The sequence below is a fragment of the Mobula hypostoma genome, chromosome 9 (assembly GCF_963921235.1).
Source record: "Mobula hypostoma chromosome 9, sMobHyp1.1, whole genome shotgun sequence".
NCBI lineage: Eukaryota > Metazoa > Chordata > Chondrichthyes > Myliobatiformes > Myliobatidae > Mobula > Mobula hypostoma.
In genome coordinates this window covers 95,210,678-95,225,134 of record NC_086105.1, presented here as the reverse complement: position 1 = coordinate 95,225,134, position 14,457 = coordinate 95,210,678, and positions in this window count along the sequence as shown.

Below are 14,457 nucleotides of genomic sequence, written 5' to 3'. Positions count from 1 at the left end.
GTATTTTCTTGTGGGCATACTGAATAAGTCCATAATAGGGTAATAACCATAGTAGAAACAATGAAAGACACACCAACTTGAGCGTTTAACAAGTGTGCAAAAGGTAACAAACTGTGCAAATAAAAAAGCAAGAAATAATAATACGAATAATAAATAACCCTGAAGAATTTAAAATTGCTGACCCTCTCCAGCTCTGATCCTCCAATGAGGACTGACCCATGACATCCGGTTTCCTCCTCCTGAAGTCAATAGTCAGCTCCTTGGTCTTGCTGACATTGCGTAAGAGGTTGTTGTTGTGGCGCCACTCACCCACATTTACTATCTCCCGCCTACATGCTGATTCATCACCAACTTTGATTCAGCCTATGACAGTGGTGCTGTCAGAAAACTTGAATATGGCATTGGAGCTGTGCTGAGCCACACAGCCATAAGTGTAAAGCGAGTAGATCGGTGGGGGGGGGGATGCGGGCAAGTACCTGTGCTGATGGAGATTGTGAAGGAGATGTTGTCAATCCGAAATGACTGGGCTTTGCAAGTGACGAAATCAAGGATCTACAAACGTTTGTACTTGCACAAGGAGGAATTGAGGCCAAGGTCTTGAAGCTTATTGATTAATTTTGAGGGGGTGATGGTATTGAATGCCGAGCTGTAGTCAATAAAGACCATCCTGATGTATACATCTTTGCCGTCCATATGTTCCAGGGTTGAGTAAAGAGCCAATGAGATGGCACCTGCTGTAGATCTGTTGCTCCGGTAGGCAAATTGGAGTAGATCCAAGTTGTTTCTCAGGCAAGGGTCGATATGTTTCATCATCAACCTCCCAAAACAGTTCATCACAGTGGATGTAAGTGCTACCGGGTGATAGCCATTGAGGAATGCTATGACGTTCTTCTTGGGCACCGGTATAGTTGAAGCAGGTTGTACCTCAAACTGCCAAAGCAAGAGGTTAAAGATCTCTCAAGCAACACACACAAAATGCTGGTGGAACGCAGCAGGCCAAGCAGCATCCATAGGAAGAAGCACAGTTGACATTTCGGGCCAAGACCCTTCGTCAGGACTAACTGAAAGACGAGATAGTAAGAGATTTGAATGTGGGAGGGGGAGGGTAAGATTCGAAATGATAGGAGAAGACGGGTGGGGGGGGGAGATGGAATTAAGAGCTGTAAAGTAGATTGGCAAAAGGGATATAAGGCTGGAGAAGGGAGAGGATGATGGGACAGGAGGCCTAGGGAGAAAGAAAGGGGGAGGGGAGCACCAGAGGAAGATGGAGAGCAGGCATGGAGTTATAGTGAGAGGGACAGAGAGAGAAAAAAGAGACAGAGGAAAAAATAAAAAATAAATGAAATTAAATGAATAAGGGATGGGGTAAGAAGGGGAGGAGAGGCATTAACAAAAGTTAGAGAATTCAATGTTCATGCATTGGAGGCTACCCAGATGGAATATAAGGTGTTGTTCCTCCAACCTGAGTGTGGCTTCATCTTGACAGTAGAGGAGGCCGTGGACAGACATATCAGAATGGGAATGGGACGTGGAATTAATATGTGTGGCTACTGGGAGATCCTGCTTTCTCTGGTGGACAGAGCATAGGTGTTCAGCGAAACAGTCTCCCAGCAGGCGTCGGGTCTCACCAATGTATAGAAGGCCTCACCGGGAGCACTGGATGCAGTATATCACACCAGCCGACAGTGAAGTGTCGCCTCACCTGGAAGGACTGTCTGGGGCCCTGAATGGTGGCGAGGGAGGAAGTGTAAGGGCATGTGTAGCACTTGTTGCGCTTACAAGGAAAAGTGCCGGGAGGGAGATCGGTGGGAAGGGATGGGGAGGACGAATGGACAAGGGAGTCGCGTAGGGAGCAATTCCTGTGGAAAGCAGAAAGAGGGGGGGAGGGAAAGATGTGCTTGGTGGTGGGATCCCGTTGGAGGTGGTGGAAGTTACAGAGAATTATATGTTGGACCCGGAGGCTGGTGGGTTGGTAGGTGAGGACAAGGGGAACACTTGGAGGATGGGGTGAGAGCTGATGTGTATGAAATTGGAGAGATGCGTTTGAGAGCAGAGTTGATTGTGGAGGAAGGGAAGCCCCTTTCTTTAAAAAAGGAAGACATCTCCTTTGTCCTGGAATGAAAAGCCTCATCCTGAGAGCAGATGCAGCAGAGACGGAGGAATTGCGAGAAGGGGGATAACAATTTTTGCAAGAGACAGGGTGGGAAGAGGAATAGTCCAGGTAGCTGTGGGAATCCGTAAGCTTATAGTAGACATCAGTAGATAAGCTGTCTCCAGAGATATAGACAGAAAGATCAAGAAAGGGGAGGGAGGTGTTGGAAATGGACCAGGTAAACTTGAGGGCAGGGTGAAAATTGGAGGCAAAGTTAGTGAAGTCAACGAGCTCAGTAGGCGTGCAGGAAGCAGCGCCAATGCAATCGTCGATGTAGCGAAGGAAAATTGGGGGATGGACACCAGTATAGGCTTGGAACATGAATTGTTCCACAAAGCCAACAAAGTTAAAGATCTCAAGGAACACTCCAGCTAGTTGATCATCACAGGTTTTTAGTACTTGGCCAGGTGCCCCATCTGGGCCAGATGCTTTTCATGGATTCACCCTCCTGAAGGCTGCTCGCACATCAGCCTCAGAGACTGAAATCACAAGACCACCAGGGGCTGTGGGAGTTTGTGATGGTTCCTCCAAGTTTTGACAGCCAAAGCGACCATAGAAAGCATTGCGTTCATCTGGAACGAAGCCCTGTTGCTTTGTCACTTGATTTAACTTTATAAAAGGTGTTAGTACTCAAGCCCTACCACAACTGTCGAGTGTCCTTTGTTGATTTAAGTTTAGTCTGGAATTGCCACTTCGCCTATAAGATGACTTTCCAGATCATATCTGGACCACTTGTAACTTTCTTGATCATCAGACTTGAATGCCTCTGATCTGCCCCTGACCAGATTACAGATCTCATGGTTCATCCAGGACTTCTGGTTCGGGAAGGCTGAATGATTTTGTGGAGACACACATGTCTACAACTGTTTTAATAAAGTCTGTAACAGCCATGGTGTGTTCATTCAGATTCACAAATGAGTCCTAGTCCACCAACTCGAAACAATCCTGTTGCTGCTCTTCTTCGTCCCACAATCACCTGTTTGTTGTCCTAATTGAGATGAGATGCATCCTATAATGAGTTAGAGTTTATAGCTAAGCAGGGAGGAATGTAGTGCATTTTATATTTCAGTAATATTTGAGTACTATTGTAAATATATAGTTTGATTAAGCACTCTTTGTTTACATAATTGATTACAGTTTATATCTAAAAGTATGCAAATGGTATATGCCATGATGCCACCATGTCATATGTGAACGCCTGACTGAAAGAAAAGTAAAATGAAGTGGGTGTATTATCCCCAACTACCGTGATTTTCCTTTAACTAGTTTTTGGAGTTATAAGACATAACAGGATGTATGCAAGATTATTAATGGAACTCCGAGTTGCAACATTTCTGTAAGGTGCCATAATCCAGTTATGATTTTACTCCAGGGTAGATCACATCGAAGATGATTGCTGAGTAATTTTGCATGAGACCTGAAAGTGGAACAGGCGCTTCATTTTGTTATGCAGGCTTTCCTGGCATCAGGCTTGTACCAAATTATGTTGTTATTTATGAAGCACATGCTTCCAATTGCACTGAGATAAATGAATCAGTAAGCCCCACACTGTGGGACAGACTCAATAGATCGAGGAACACATTGCACTGGCTTCTTGTTTCTATCACTATTTCTAAAGGTTCAAGTTACTGACATTGGGAGACCTGACTGGCACCTTCAATGGTCACTATACTTTCCAAAGTCCACGCAGTATGCACTAAGATAACAATGGGTGCTTTCTCCAACATTTATTTGCTGAGATACTCCATGAAGTGAGTGCCTCAGTGATGACACTCAATGACAGCACTCTATCATGGGGCACTGTTCTGACAATGACTGGAACAGTGAGAGTTGTGTACCTTTCCCACAGAATCTTCAGATATGCTTGAATCCTACCTGGTCCTCTCTGGTGAACAGTCTTGATTGAAAGCTTCAGCTTGTCCAGTTATCACTGAGCTGTAACTTTTTCTCACAACTGGACAGCTCTCTTGGTGAAGGACAAGATCATATTGACTCTCAACTTGGTCACCACATGATTTTCTCAAATATCCAAAGCAGATCTTTGCAACATCTCCCTATGTGCATTTTCTCTCTGCGGCATGAGAGAAGACACTGTCATCGCAAAGAAATGAGATCTCCAGTCCTGCTGGCCCACGAGTTCAAGCAGTTACTAACCATGTCCTTGTGCTCATATGAAACCTTTTCAATGAACAGAAAAAATTTCTCCACCCCACCCCCCGCAACATAAGGTTAGTTACTTTGGATCAACGAGGGATTTTCCTTCTGGTGAATGCCAGATTTTTGGGAAGCACTCATGACTCCTCATCCTGAGAAATTTCACACTGCCAATTTCCTTCAGTGGCACAACTGCCCTGAAGGATGGAATCCATGGGAGAAGGACAACCTATAGTTCTCCTCTCTTCTCTCATCAATGTTCTCTGTAGCTAAAGCGTTTGAGTGCAGATACATACAAGGACCGCACATGGACCAGTTTTAAAACAGCAGTCATCACCTTGGGGTGAGAGTTTGTTGCCCACTTCAGCCTGAGAGTGCAGCACAGAAAACACCAAGCAGATGGCCACTGGGGGATCTGTCATGACAGCCAGAATCTTCTGCTTACCATTCGTTTTAATTCCACATCCCAATCCCATGATGACACAGCTGTCCATGGCCTCCTCTACTGCTATGTTGAAGCCAATGCAAATTGGAGGAGCATATTCTGTTTTTGTAGTCTCCAACCTGACTTCTCCCGACAACATTGATTTCTCCAATTTCCAGTAATCTCTCCCCTCTGTTACCCCCACCTTTTGTTTACCTACCCTTCTTGCCCCTTGCCCCTTCTCTTTCCCTTCCCACACCCTCATGACTTGCCCATCACCTACACTTCCTCCCTCTGCTTCTTCACTTCCTTCCCTTTATTCCATGGTCTACTCTCCTCTCCTGTCAGATTTCTTCTTCTTTTTGCCTCTTCCATCTATCATCTCCTCCTGGCTTCTCAAATCATTCTCTTTTCCCCCTTCCCCCACCTCTTTACCTTTCTTCTCTCACCTGGATTCACTGATCACCTCATCTCTCATCTCATGCTCCTTCCCTCCACAACCCCCCAACCCTTTTATCCTGGCTTTGGACAAGTTTCTCTCCAGTCCTGATGAAGGGTCTTGGCTCGAAACATTGACTCTTCATTTTCCTCCATAGATGCTGAGTTCCTCCAGCACTGTTTGTGTGCTGCTCCAGATTTCCAACACCTGCAGCCTCTCTTTTGTCTTCAGGCAGATGCAGAAACTTTACCGACATGTGAGGCATGTGTCTGATCTTCTGAATTGATGAAAGCAGCCTGCGATGGAGGAAGAACTGCCAGAAACCCCAGCAGCTGGGGGCCATGAGGCAGATCACGGAGGTGACCGGAGCAGGAAGAGGAAGGATGAAGAAGGCTGTTGTGGAGTATTACCATCTCTCCATGTAATGGAGCTGAGGTGACTGCAGGGGGTGTAAAAGGCTCCCTAACATAGATTTAACTTCCATCAGCAGACTAGAAAATAAAACCCGCTGAGGCTGATTCGTGACCCTTTCCACACTAACCTGTTCATGATGCACAAATAATTATCTGGGAAGGTGCAGGTGAGGTATGATTTTGAGTGGTAAACTACCCCACTTGCTCCCCCGCCCACCCTCCACTTAGTCTGCCCTTCTTCAAAGTACATTTCAGACTCTTGAAGTCCTAACCATTTAACTCAGAAACAAGAGAGAAAGCAATAAAGTTCAATGGGCATTTTTCAATCAAACACTTTATTTAGAGATTTTGGATTAAGTCAGTGTCACCATTTGAATGTAATTCCTTTGAAGGTCTGTGCAGTTAACGGAGCCCAAGGGACTGTCATGATCCCAACTGAACAGCAGCAGGATCCAAGTTTTGGGCCTGCTGTTCCCCGGACTATGGTTAGATGCCTCCAGTCTAAGACTCAGACTGCCAATTGTTGCCTGCCACATTCCTTCATGGAAAATCTGTACTTCAAGGCCTCGTGCTGAGCACTCAGTGCTCAATCATAGGAGTTCCATTTCTGGTACCACTGTTTGTGATTTCACCTTTGGATTTTGTATGTGTTGTCTTGTTCATTTTGAGTCTGAGTTAATTCTAGACCTTATTCTGCACATGGGCTCACCACCATCCATTGCTCTCTTGTTACAGGGACACTACACAATGAATGGTGGTGTCTTTGCAGGACTGAGGAACACAGAAACCTTGGCATAAAAAACCCCAATGGCAACAAATAAAGCAGACTGAATGTAGGATCAGAGAATACCACAGGACAGAAACAGGGCCTCCGGCCAATCTAGTCAATGTCGATCTGATCTTCTGCCTTGTCCCATCAACCTGCACCCGACCATATTCCACCCACACCCCTTCCATCCATGTGTCTTTCCAACTTCTCCTAAATGTTACAATTGAATCTGCACCATCCACTCAGCTTATTTCCACACTGCTCCACCCTCTGAATGAAGAAGTTTCCACACAGATACACTTTAAATATTTGGGCTTTCACACTAAACCTATGACCTCTAGTTCTAGTCTCACCCAACCTGAGGGGAAAAAGCCTGCATGCGTTCACCCTATCTGTATCCCTCGGGATTTTGTAGATCTCAGCCAAGTCTCTGTAATGGCCACAACATCACAGTTCCATGCATTAAGTTCATCACTTTTCCCCATAATACTCCCAGCATTAGACTATCCATCCCATTGTATCTATTACTTTGCCCCTGCTTGTTTCTACTGGCCCTGACATCGACCTTCTTCTCCATCCCTCTGCTTTCTGACCTGGTGCTCTGGCATGGACGCGGGGGGCTGAAGTAGCATAGCTGAAAAGTGGATGGGTGGATGGTGTGAATTATCAAACATTGTCATGTATATATATATATTGCACCAGGCATTACTCTGCAGTATTCCTGTTGTTTGCGATTAAATAATTATGATGCTTAAATATTATTAACTAAGGAATTATGCAAAAAGATATATTTGAAAATTTAATTTTAATATTAAAAGTTATCACTACTTTGCTCTGTAGGGAAAAATAACTGCCAAGCTTAATCATAACTGGCTTTAATTTAATCAGTCCTGCTTAATGGGTTGCCGTGGTAATTAAGAAGGGCTTTGCATACAACCGCCTTGACTTCTGTTCAAACAGATTTTCACAGGAGCTGGGAATCAGCACATTTAATAGATCACAGGCACACAGTGCCACAGAGAGGGAGGGAGGCAGCCACACAGTTTGAAAAGAGACAACATAATTGATTCAGTAATTCATCAGACAACCTGCTGCACGCTCGGCCCTTATAATCTGCACTTCCACTGTGTGCGGCTGATAGCGTGCAGGTAAACACCAGCCCCAGATTATGTCTTCTTTCTTTTCAAATCTTTTTATTGTTATATTATACAAAAGAAATAACATGAGTACATTGAAGTAACAACACTTACAATGAATCAAAAAAGACATTATCTTAAAGATTGGAAAAAAATTTGTGATAACAAAAAAAACCTATCAAGCAGAAAAAGTGAGAAAAAAAACCATTAGGTGTACAACCCTGGAGCCATGCGTCATACAAAAAGCTTCTAAGAATAAACATCAAACCGCCAGCAAGAAAAGAAAATATACCCAAAAAATTTACAATCACATCGTGGAAAAAATCTATCAATTAGCTCAAATGATAATAGTGAGCAAATGAACCCACCTTTTCTCAAAATCAAATAAAGGTTCAAAGGTTCGACTTCTAATTTTCTCCAAACTAAGACATAGCATCACTTCGGAGAACCATTGTGACAAAGTGGGAGCTGATGTATCCTTCCACTTCAACAACACGGCCCTCCTAGCTATCAATGTAACAAATGCAATAACATGTTGGTCAGACACAGAGACACCATGAATATTTTGAAGAATTATTCCAAAAAGCAGTTAATTTATCAGTTTGTAGATTAATTTTAAGTGCTTTAGAAATTGTTGAAAAAACTGACTTCCAGAACTGTTCCAATATAGAACAAGACCAAAACATATGTGTCAGTGTAGCTATCTCAGTTTTACATCTATCACAATAACTATGAACATTAGTAAAGATTTTAGAAAGTCCTTCGTCAAATGATAATGATGTACAATTTTAAATTGAATCAATGAATGGCTAGCACAAATTGAAGAAGAGTTAACCAACTTCAAAATCCACATCCAATCCTCCGTCATAAAAGTCAAATTGAGTTCCTTTTCCCAATCCTGTTTAATCTTAGATAAAGGACGCTTACCCCATTGTAATAATAAATTATAAATTCTTCCAATAGAACTCCTGATTGAAGGATTCATACTTATAATAGTATCTAACAGGTCAGCCTCCAATATGTAAGGAAAATTACTTAAATAGTTTTGTAAAAAAATGTTTAACTTGAAGGTATTGCAGAAAGTGTGAGTATGAAAGAGAATATTTATCAATTAATTGTTCAAAAGACATCAATCTATCTTCTTTAAATAAATCCAAAAAAGAATTAATACCTTTATTTTTCCAAAGTAAAAAAATTGGATCACTTAAAGAGGGCTTAAAAAAGTAATTTCGATAAATTAAACTACAAAGTTTAAATTTTTTAAGATTAAAAAATTTGCAGAACTGGAGCCAAATTTGTATAGAATACTTAATCTCAGGATATAGATTTAAATTAGCAACTTTAGCTAATTGTATAGGTAAAGCAGCTCCCAATAACGAGGTTAAATAAAACTGTTTTACAACTTTCAGTTCCAGGTCCACCCAAATTGGCCGATCACTCTTTTCAATCCAATATAAACAAAAAGGCATGTATCGCCCACTAACAGCTCAATAATACATTCTTAGATTAGGCAAAGCAAGACCTCCATCCTTTTACAATTTTTGTAAGTGACATTTACTAATTCTTGGTCTTTTATTATTCTAAATAAAAGATAAAATAATAGAATCAATCCGATCAAGAAACTTCCCAGTCAAAAAAACAGGGATATTCTGAAATAAATGTAAAAATTTTAGTAAAATCATCATTTTATCTATATGAATACGACCAACAAGTGAAAATGTAAGTGGACTCCACCTACTAAATGAATACTTCAGAGTCTACTAAAGGAACAAAGTTGGCTTTATAAAGATCCTTATATTTTTTAGCAATTACCTAAATATTTAAAAGAATCCGTGACTTTAAAAGGAGTATTATCATATATATAGACAGAATCATTTAAAGGAAACAATTCACTTTTACTGACATTTGCTTTATATCCTGAAAAATCTCCAAATTCATTAAATAATTTTAGCAAGGCAGGAATAGATTCGTCAGGATTAGATATATAAACCAATAAATCGTCAGCATAAAGAGAGATCTTATGCATGGTCTCATTCACAAAAATCCCATGGATATTTTAGCCTCACAAAGAGCAATAGCAAGGGGTTCTAATATTAAATTAAACAACAAAGGACTTAATGGACAATCTTGCCTTGTCCCCCATGAAAGCTGAAAAAAAGGAGACCTACAATTGTTAGTGACAACAGTAGTAATAGGGGCTTTATATATCATTTTAATCCAATTATTAAAATTAGCACCAAAGCCAAATTTCTCTAAAACATTAAATAAATATTTCCATTCGACCCAATCGAACGCTTTTTCAGCATCCAAAGATACAACACATTGTGGAGTTTTAAAAGAGGACGAATATATAATGTTAAATAGTCTCCGAACATTTGAAAAAGAATAGTGACCCTTTATAAAGCCTGTTTGATCTTTAAAAATAATTTTACCCAAAATATTCTCCAACCGATTGGCCATTATCTTTGACAGAATCTTATCGTCGATATTCAGTAATGAAATAGGTCTATATGAAGCACAGTCTTTATCTTTTTTAAGAATTAAAGAAATAGAAGCCTCATAAAAATTAGAGGGTGAGTCACCTTTCACAAAAGAATCCTTAAACATTTCCAACATATACAGAGAAAACAACTTTCCAAATTTTTTATAAAATTCTACAGGATAACCATCAAGTCCTGGGGGACTTACCAGATTGCATTGAAAAAATAGCTTTATGAATTTCGGCTTCAGTGATTTGAGCATCAAGAGTTTTTTGATCCTCAGCCGAGATTTTAGGAAAAACAATCTTTTGTAAAAACACATTCATTTCAGAGGAATCTAATGGACATTGAAATTTATAAAGTTCAGCATAAAAATCTTACTAATTTCTTCATATTCCTGAGTCAAGATACCATCTTTCCTACAAATTTTCATTATTTGCCTTTTGGCTGCAGCCATTTTTAATTGAGATGCGAGCAATTTTTTATTTTTATCTCCAAACATATAAAATTGGCTCTTTAACTTAAGCAAATAGCCTCCAACGGGATGAGTTAATAATGGGTTATATTGTGATTGAAGTTCCACCCTTTGTTTAAATAGATCAATATTGGGGGAAATTGAATAGGGGAACGTCAACTCAGACCATGAGAAGCCAATGTCGGGCATTTTCATGCCTTACAAGGCGCAGATTGGAAGTCTATGTAGGGCACCACTCCTCGCACACACTAGAGCAATGTGTGATTAAGTGCCTTGCTCAAGGTCACAAACACGCTGCCACAGCTGAGGCTCGAACTAGTGACCTTGAGGTAACTAGACAAATGCCTTAACCACTTGGCCACGTGCCCAACACAAATTGCATAAATTGCAATAAATATTATCTAAATCTTTAATTTGTTTTGAAATTCTATCTAATTCTGCTTTAGACTGTTTTTTAAGTTTAGCTGAATAAGAAATAATCTGACCACGTAAACATGCTTTATATGTATCTCATATAATTAATTTAGACATACTCCCTATATCATTAAAAAGAAAAAATTCTTTTATCTGGGTTTCAATGAAACTGACAAAGTCAGAGTTTTGTAATAATGTCTGAGACATCGCCATGGTGGGCGAGTAAGAATGACATCATCAAATTCAAAAGACAAACTCAAAGGCGCATAACCAGATATAGCAATAGCGTCATATTCACAATTTTTAACACCAAGCAAGAAGCGGGGATCAATTGTAACATGATCAATCCACGAATATTTTTTATAAACATGTGAGAAGAAAGAATATTCTCTGTTATCGGGATGGAGATACCTCCACAAATCAATCAACCCAAAATCAATCAGAAAGGAATTAATAAATGATGCGGAACGATTTTGAAGTTGCTGATTGGTTGAGCTCTTATCAATCATAAGATTTAAGCAGCAGTTAAAATCCCCACCCATTATCAGCATATATTCATTTAAATTAGGCAGTAAAGCAAATACCTTTTTGAAAAAAGGATCATCTAAGTTAGGACCATACAAATTAACCAAAACAACTTTTCTGTTACAGATCATTCCTTTAACAATTAAAAATCTACCATTAGAATCTGATTCAATATCCTCAGGAATAAATATATTCGATTTAATAAAAATAGACACATCTTTTGTTTTACTCTGAGAGGTAGAGTGGAATTGCAAACCATTCCACCATCCAAAATATCTATTTTGATCTCCCATCCTGACATGTGTCTCTTGAGCAAAAATTATATCAGGTTTGAATCGGTTAATAATTTTAAAAGTCTTTTTTCATTTAATAGGATGATTCCAACCATGTACATTCCAACTTATTATATTAATCCGTTTAAATACCATACTATAATTTTATTCTACTTTATACATGCGCAGAGCATATACCAATATGGGATGATCAAAAAATGGCGGCGATAAAGAATACAACCAGATAGAAAATACGCATGCTCCAGAACCACCCAATGGGAAAAAGTCCCTAACTCTAAACCCACCCTCCTTCCTGAAAACCCAAGAAAAAGGCGAGCAATCTATGACAGAGTTCACTGACCGCTCTGTCTGTATTTTCTTTCCCTCCCCCCAGTTAGTAAAAAAAGTAAAGTGATCTTGTTAAAAAGACAATAAAGTCTCAGCAAAGAAAAGCATTTACATTCCATCATCTAATAAACAAGAACCAAAATAATGTTATCTCTTAGAGAGAAAAACCAGCGCCATCTTTAAGTTTAACATTAACTCCCTAAAAAAACTTCAAATTCAATTATAAAATGTTATAATAAACAGAAAAAATTAATAGTATATTAGACCCAGCTGAATTTTCAAAAATACTAATTAATAAGTAATTAAACCCTCCCAAAATATATATATATATATATATATATATATATATATATATAAAGCCCTATTAGTAGGAAAAAACTATCGATTAGCTGATTAAAAAAAGAAACAAAAAAAACTCAAATCAAGTATTAAATTAAAGGAACAAATCCCCTTATCTCTTTTCTCAGTCGAATGTTCAGATGATCATTTAGACAGTCATACTTGAGCCGTAAATCTTCTTTCCAAATGAAAACCAACAATATGCAATAATGAACAACTCTCCTTGTCTTCTTTAATTAGTCTCTCAATGAAATATACAAATGACCTTCATAAATCTTCTTTACAAAATGCGAATAATATACAGATAGCCAAACAACCTTTCAGATAGTTCATTCAGCAGCGGTGTCAGTAACAGCGGTGGGTATAGCCTGAACAAAGTCCAGTGCAGCTTTTGGATCAAAAAAAGTACGAGGAGGAGAATTAGCAGGAAAAACTTTAATTCTTGTTGGATACTGCAGAGAGGGAAACAGTTTTTTATCATGTGCCTGTTTCATTACCAGGGCAAATTTTGATCTTTGTTCCATTATCTCTCTCAGGTAATCTTCGTAAAAGTGGAGCTGAGACTCCATAAATCTAAAAACTCTGTTTTCTTGCCTGTCACATAATTTGATCTTCAATTTTAAAGTGAGGAAAGCAAACCAGAACAGATCTTAGTTTACTAGAATCCTTCAATTTCGAAGTAAACGCCCTGTGTGCCCTTTCTATAGCAGGCAGCTTTAATAAGATGGTAGGAAATAAAGTGTGGAAAAGCTTACCAAAGTAAGCAATTAAATCTCCACCTTCAGCTCCTTCTTGCAGCCCAACAATTCGTATACTCTTTTGGCAAGACCCAGTTTCCAGGCCTATAATCTTATTTTGATATCTTTCCAAACAAGTTGTAGCTTCAGACAACTTTTGTTTAGTTACCTTCAAATCCTCTTCATGTGTAATAACCTGAGTTTCCAAGTCTTTAGGTTTTCTCAGAAATGACTTCATTTCATTACTATTCTTTTCTAGTTGGTCTTTAATTGATCCATTCTAATCCTTAATTGAATTCAGTGTCCGAACGATATCTTCAGCCCATGATGGCATTTCATCAGATCTTCCCTTTTGCACCTTTCCTTTCCCATTACCTATATCACTAGGTTCAGGTAAATTCTTCCCACTTCTTGTAGACAAATTTTAAATTCAAAGTTTAAACTAGGGGGAGAGAAAGAAAACTAAGAGCAGCACAAAATTGCTGCTACTCCATTTGCAGACAGGGGCGGTCCTCCCGACTGTGTCTTCAAAGTTGAATACTCTTCTCTCCTCTTGCTGATATGTTAACTCACGTGATCCCCTCAATCCACTCTGCCTTCTCTTCTCCAGCCATCATGCTATCCACACCTTTCTGTGAAGAAAGAAAGAAGGTGTAAATTGCTTGTGTTCCTATGGTCATTGGCTTTCACAGCGCCGACTGTTCTGTATTTAATATTTCAGAAATATTTGAGTAAACTTGTATATATATATATATATTGTTTGATTAAGCATTCTTGTTTATAAATGTAAAAATATGTTATATACAAGTTATACAAGTTAAGTGCACACCTCACTTAAAGTAAGGATAAAGTTACACCCGCATTCTTGGACTCCTGTCTTTCTTTGAATTAATTTAATGTTTTGAAGTTACAAGACAAAACACTGACCATCCCAATGTGCTTTAGAGCCTGTGAAGTACATGCTCACCAATCTGCTGGAGGACCTCAGCACCCTCCCCTGATCCAGCAAAGCCTCTGCCCCTCACCTATCATGCTCTCTCTGTTCCCCTCCCACTAGTTTCTGGTCCCTGGCTCCTCTACAAATGATATTCCCTAGAACAATCACCCTCTCTCCATCTTCGGTCCCTCTCTCCAACTCTCCCAGTAACTGATCCCCCAAGTCTCTCAACAGGGTCCACTCTCAGCCCTTTACTCCCACATTAGATGAAAACATGGGCTCAGATACCATGGTCCATTACAACCAGCCACTGGTATAATTCACTACATGGATCAGGGAGACATCTGTGCTATTCCTCCTAACTATACCCTATGCTGTGAGCTCCACATTTGCACCACTTTCTGGGAAATGTTCCCATTGGCCTTATCAGTGACTATTTTCTA